This window comes from Thermobia domestica, chromosome 15 (genome assembly GCF_964235325.1).
Source record: "Thermobia domestica chromosome 15, izTheDome1.hap1.1, whole genome shotgun sequence".
Taxonomy (NCBI): Eukaryota; Metazoa; Arthropoda; class Insecta; order Zygentoma; family Lepismatidae; genus Thermobia; species Thermobia domestica.
The window spans coordinates 102,798,939-102,806,196 of record NC_137468.1 but is presented as its reverse complement, the minus strand read 5'-3'; the positions used below and the strand labels follow the sequence as shown (position 1 = coordinate 102,806,196).

At 35.9% G+C, this 7,258-nt stretch overlaps 1 long non-coding RNA gene across 1 annotated transcript; it reads right to left on the bottom strand.

The window, feature by feature from the left end:
- Positions 1–482: 482 nt before the first annotated feature.
- On the bottom strand, positions 483–6,381 carry LOC145671886 (uncharacterized). Its single transcript, XR_014128554.1, has 3 exons — positions 6,273–6,381; positions 5,281–5,412; positions 483–677 (listed from the first exon to the last, which is right to left on the bottom strand). It is a non-coding gene; the product is annotated as an uncharacterized LOC145671886 (long non-coding RNA).
- Between the last annotated feature and the right edge of the window lie 877 nt (positions 6,382–7,258).

The following is a 7,258-nucleotide window of genomic DNA, read 5'->3' as shown; positions in this document are numbered from 1 at the left end:
AAGGTTACATTTTTATGCTGATACCTGTTGTTTCCATAAATAGCATAGATGAGAATTTTAATTTAATCAACACACAAGCTTCTTGTAACTTAAACTGTTCGTGATGTTGGTTTGCGTAGTTTTAAACAAGTAAGCCTGATATGGTGGACAAATTTAATGTGCACTGGTTTTCTGGATGTATTCTCGTTTCCTCCTACTTTCTTCATTGCATCACTTCATTATCATTGCCTTCTCCTTTAGCCTTGAAACATAATCATGCGACGTTACACACACACACACACACACACACACACACACACATATATATATATATATATATATATATATATATATATATATATATATATATATATATATTCACACACACATACACACACAAACTTAAATGTATATATATTAGTTTCATTTTGATTAAAGGAAAATATGTTTGTACATTGTATTTTTTATTTGTCAAATAATCTAAGTCTATACATAAGCACAATTTTTATAACAACTTAGATAAGACAATGAGGATACATGAACCCTCTGAATATGCCTACAAAGTACTATGACAGATGTATGCATTCGTTGGAAAATAGTCTGTGACGACTGCCAATGGACAAGATAAACAACAGCTATGTTCGAGATCCTCCGAGAAGTTTTTCATTTGCTATAAATGTGTCTATGCCTTCATCTCCCTGGAAACAAAGAGATTGTGTAATTAGTGACAATAGAAATAAAAATAAAATGAAATACTTATAAATCTTATTCGTGTATGGCGATATCTCGAATAATATTAGTGTTGCTACGTTCTAATTTGAATTAGTATCAATTGAAATACGATAATATAGACTCTGGTAAAGACAGTAAAGAGAATTACGCAATATTTCTTCAATTAATATTGAAACCAGAAGTTGTAGTAGATCTACCATTTAGTGTTTTAGCAGAGTGATTAGAGTGGAAATGGAATATATTCTAGGGACGCTTAATCGATTAAAAAATATACAATGTGAGATTACTGTCTATGCTCTATAGTGATCAACGTTAACCGGAAATGGTTTATTTCTAGCACTACAAGTAGGTGGATCACATCCATTAACGAACTCCTCCGAGATAATTATCTAGCTGTTGATTGCAGAAAACAATTTTAAAATTATCTTTTGTTGAAGAGTTATTGAGCGGTGTAACGGACGTACTAAGCCAGAGGTGTTTACCCTTGCGAGGATGGCCCTCTCGAGGGCATCCTCACCCTCAAATTCTCTCTCAACCATAATGACGCGAGGGCGATGACAAGCTTGGACAGCGAGGGCGAGGGCCAACTGTCACTGTCAGGGCTAGAGCGAGGACAATTCCCAACACGAAGGCGAGAGCGATGGTCAACTCTCTTCGAAGGTGAGGGCGAGGGCCAATTCACTGTGAGAATGAAGGTGAGTGAGGTCGGAGTAAAATGAACACCTATGGTACTAACATTACAATATTATATATATCCCACTTGCGTGATCCTAATAAACATCAAATGAATGACTCGTCTATGGCGATCTTTATAATAATAGTAGGGTTGTCACGTTCTGGAAGGATTAATATCAATTGAAATAAGATTATAAAAATAAGGAAATTGAAAGGTAACCAAAAACATTTCGATCTGTTTCATCTATGCAAGACAAGGAAACAATAAACCTGAAAATTAGTCATTTCTGCTTATGTGTGACGAAAAAAAAAAAAAAAGAAAGAAAGAAACAATGAATCACACCACAAATTCTAAGTTATATAAAATTTCACCGTTATTCGATTTCTACTTTTTTAGCAATTGTTAAACAAATTACTAGAATGCTTTGAGAACAGTAGCGTAACTAAGAATGCATGCCCCCCTCCATCCGCGAAAATGTCAAAAGGGCTCTTCCTGTTTCTACGTTCATGGCACACGTACAATTTATACAGTAGTAGAGTTATTTTTCCATCTAGTCAGACACTACTTGCTAATATACAAAAATTGCACATTATTATTATTATTAAGCAATTACATGGGACTAAAAAGCTTCTTAAAAGAAATAATTTCTAGGAATTAGGAATTAGATTTCTGGGCTGTCGGCATCTAAGGCCACGTTAGCCCATCCCGTATAAAGGATGACGTCCCTCAACGAGCCCACTGTACGATGAAATGGAAGGAAGAAAGGATTGGGAAAGGAAGGAAGCAGCCTGGGACCATTATATTAGGTACCTCCATCCCGGCATTTGAATGGTATGAATGAACGAAACCCAAGAAAGACTTCACTCAAGATGGCAGGTCTGAAAAAGCTGTTACACTCTTTCGGCCGAGTGTCCCCACCAGGAGTCGAACCTGGGACCGCTCACCTCAAAGGCAAGAGCAGAAATAATTTTTTTCCTAACGTTCACATTACAACTAACATATGAAAACTCGTCAAAACTTGTGGAACTTGCTCACATATTTCTAAACCGGCGTATTTTTTTTTTTTTCGGAGAGTAATTCGCTGACTACTTTCTCAATATCAACGTGGTGCCATTCTTCGCTTTCAGTGCTCAGGATTGGCAAAGGGATCAACCAATGCCGTAACTTTTGCGGGGGAATGGGGAAACTGCCCCCCCCCCAATTAAGCTTCCAGTTGTTTGATAGGATTCATTTGAGTTAAAACTTTGTTGCTTTGTATGATGTGATATGAACAGGAACTTATAAATAAACCTTGGAATAGGTTTACCACATAACAGGAAAAAAAAAAATGAAACGAAAATGTGTTCCGAGCCTCATTCAATAAAATGTGTCCTATTAGAGCCCCAGACAAAATATATATTTAGTAAGACTTTCAACATATTGTCTCATTTAGTTAACTTGTGAAGCACCGTACTATTTTCTAAAGCATTGCAAATAGTTTAAGATGTTTCTGCTGCCCCACTATCTGAACGAAATACATTCCTTTAAGATGTAGCATATATGTAATCTGGATCTTACTTTAGTAAACCATCAACTGGCGCCCCAAGAAGTATCGAACACGTTTAGTAAGGATTTCACTTCAAATTCCATCATTATTCTAGGGGGCCTCAACTTGACATATTTTAGGAGGTCTAATTAATGTTTGGTCTTCCAAGAAAAAGCCCAAGTTACGGAGCTGAGCTCAATTTCATCTTCGACCTTGTTCTACGAATATAAAGTTTGATGGCTTTTAGTGTACTGAATGATCGCTCAGGATTGGCTTCGTCAGAGGCACAGTGAGATACAGTTGCAAAGAAGTACACAAATCCAGAACACTACTAACATAGGAAGTTATCTACGACTAAATAATTGGCTAATTAATTCCAAGTTAAAATTTCACTAAATTGTTTCTTCACTACTCATCGGAAACTTGTTAGTTGTTGCAACAAAAGGCGATACATTTTCCGAGTAGAATTCACTAAATCTATTATAGCTGGTTCCGTGATTTCTTTTTCCTCTAAGTAGAGTACTCTTGCAGTAATATGAAACCTGCAAAGTGCTTTTGAATGGAGTTGAATTTCAGTTTAGCGTCCCTTTCAGCAGCGAGGCTATGTGAGACGTGGACCTACTGATTAACGTGGAATCCGAATCACATGAGCTCCCGCCGGGAATCGAACCCGGGTCTCCCACGCCAAGAGCGCATACGCTAACCGCTTAGCCACGGAGGAACTCTGCAAAGTGCTTTTAACATCCAAACATTATAAAGTTATACTCCGAAACTTAAATACCAGGAGCCTGTTAGTTACGCCACTGCTTGAGAATACAGATTCTTTATTCATAGAAAGGAAACTTAATGACTACATATCAGGGTTGGCTGGTTTAAACCAATGTTTAAAGCAGCTGGTTTTTTCAAAAAAAAAAAAACAACTGGTTTAAACCAAATAACGAAAATGTTCGTAAAAGTGTAAGTGTTTGTAAAATCTTGATGAACACACATTTGTGGGTTATCACGTTTCACTCCCGTATATTATTCGTATTATATTCAGACCTAAATTCCCCATTCATTACTCAAAAAGATTATACTACAAAAGCAACTTTTTTTTTTACAAGTTTATAAATGTTTATTTTGTGATTTTCTTGTAGTTGTTATTATTGTTATGTAATTGCAATCGAAGAAAAATTCTAAATATTGTTTCGTTTCAATGTTTACTATTGATAAAATACATCGAAATGCCGTACTTTGTGTGTGGGGGGGGGGAAGGAGGGTCATACAGACCTTACGAGAGGCATTTAGTGAAATGAGAAGTATCTTCGATATCTATTTATGTATAAATGAGTCTGAGCCAAAGTGGACTCAAATAATTCGTATCTTTGTGATATGCAAATTAAGTCGTTGTATTTCTTTAATTTGGACCAATAAAAGTCGTTGTTAACTAACTTGAATTAAATTAGTTCGTCTGTACTCCGTAGTACTTTGAAATTGTCCATATGTAATTCAGTATAATGGTTTCACTTGTGCACTGTTTATCTTTTTGTCCTTCTGAAATGACTCTTGAGAGCTATATTAAGAAGCATGTAAAGATCAGTACAACGTATTTTTATCAGGATTCCTTCGTGAGTGAGTCGGCAGACGTATCGCATTTGATGCCAATTAGTCCTGGTTCCGAGTTCAAATGGAGGACAATTTTTCTCGAATGTAACTCGAGAAGCAGCTTTTATTCCGCTTTAAGCTTATGTGACCCCTCCCAGCATAACCCGGCTGTTGCATAATAACATCAAGGCGAAATAAACTTATTTCTGTCCATATATGATATGAATATATAGAGCAAATTATTTAAACCAAATAAACCTGGTTTAAACCAAATAAACCTGGTTTAAACCAAATAAACCTGGTTTAAACCAAAAAAAACTGGTTTAAACCAAAAAACCCGTTTTTTTTTCCAATAAAAGCCATGGTTTTTGCCAACCCTGCTACATATACAGATGACGTTAGAACCATCCATTAGTATGCAAATCAGGGGCGTCATTTATGGGGGGCAGGAGGGGGCAATTGCCCCCCCCCCCAAGAGTTTGAGGAATACATATACGTTAATAGATTGCTTACTAATGTACTAGTACAAAACTTGAAACTCTTATGTCGGTGGTGCTCTTGCCCCCCCCCCAAGCGAAGTCTGAAATGACGCCCCTGATGCAAATCAAATTATTTATAAAACCATCCTTCTATTAAGATATTTCCAAAACGTATAACCTGGAAAGTAAATGTATTAACTCTGTAATTATGAAACTATGACTACAATTGAACGATAATGGACATATTCCTAATCAGGAAGGTATACAAAAATTATGTGTCCAATGAAACGAGTGACACCACTTACCTGTAGCTCTGCAATGACATATTCGTGGCTCCTGTAAGGTGCCGGCCTTCTCCTTACTATTTTAGCTCCTTTCTTACATATGTTTACAATTTGTGGTAGTAGAAATGGAAGCAAATGTAGTGCGCAATTGATCTATAGAGAGAAAATATGACTAAGTCAGTATATAATAATGTTTGGAATTAGTAGATATTGCTATTGTCTGCCAAAATATTTTTTGAAGTACAATGTAAATCACACTAAATTATTCAAAAACTACTTCCATGAGTTGAAATAAGGTTTTACTTAAAGTGTACTGCTTTCTAAAGCCCTAGACAATTGTTATATTCCTTAGCACAATGATGGGGAAACATTTTGGGCCGCAGGCTAAAGAAAAACGGAAAAAAATATAGGTGGGCCAATATAATTTAAAAAACAAACAACAGTGATTGTATCACTTGTAAAACCAAGCTCTATTAATACTCGAAAGATCATGAAGGGGAATGTGATAAATGGTATTGTGAATGCATTTTTAAACATTTCTCATAATTTGGCTGGAAGTATAATCCACTGATTCTCAGAAGTGAAGTTATATTCGTCAGGTAATGAATCACGTCGTGGGCTGGGTGGAAACGTTTAAGGAGCTACATCTAATCCGCGGGCCATGCTTTGCCCATCACTGTCTTAAGACGTGAAGATAATAAGCCAAAGATGTGCAATTTTGAGTTCATGTACGTTTATTTAAAAGGTATTACGTGTTTCAAAATACTGACTTATTTTTACTTCTCAAAGTAAAGCATATAAAAGCTACTATTTGCTGCGATTGAATTATAACAATAAAACAATGTTTGTGAATAGACACTATAAAAAGATAATGTAAAGAAAGAAAGAAAAAAAAACAAATGGGTGCTTTGCCAGAAGTAGGGTTGTGTTGATGACAAATAGACTCTTGTGTACATATTTATACATGCAACCTGAAATATGATAAATATACACGAAAACTTGATCTTACTCACCAAGAACTTTCTCTAGCGAAACCTTAAAGAAAATTGTCACTGCCAAACAGATGACATTGAAAACAGACTCTGTCGCGCCGAACAAATTTTTAAATTCGGCATCCATCTGAAATATAAAGATTTAATTGTTATACAAATATATTCTATTAAATAATATATTTTACCTTTTTCTAGTCATGAAGTTCCAAAGTAGTTCATTGTCATAATGTTTTACTGCAATGTTAGAAATGCGCATACATAAATAATGTGAAGTAGCAATTAGACTCTTGTTAACGAACATCACTACTTAAATTGTTCTTTGTTATTCAGAAATAAACCAATACAATTGCAATAGTTTGTGTGTGCTGCAAGTAGCATAATTTGCACCCATTGTTAGCTAGTGGGGTGCACGGTGGCTCAGTGGGGAGCGCTTACCTCAGGTGCATGGTTTCCTTGGTACGATTTTCACCCAAGCAAGCTTGTGATAAACAACATTGTGTTCGTGGATTTTGTCGAGGTACTCTCGTTTCCTCCCACTTTCTCATTCTTCCATCATCATTCACTTGCTTTAATCATCGTCTCCCTTAACCTAAAGGCATAATCATGGGATGTTAAACTGAAAGATTTCACTATATTTCATTTTGTTGGCTGTGTGTATACTTTTGCAAAAAGGAAAAAGTAAATGAATAAAACAAATGTGGTTGGTAGCAGAAGCGTCATTTCAGATTTTGCTTGTGGGAGGGCAAGACCCCTTGATATAAGAAAATTTTGCGTTTTTCACTGACTACTATTCTACTCAAAAAATCTATATAAATCTCAATCTCAGGGGGTGCAATTACCCCTCCCTGCCCCCTAAATGACGCCACTGGTGGTAGTTCCCTTAATATAGCTAAATTAAAATTATTACATAACTTCTGTCATAAGTATTGGACACTCAACAAACAACGGAAAATTTGATAAAGTGAAAAGTTTGTCACTCGAGGGAAATTTTCTTAAAGAAACCTACG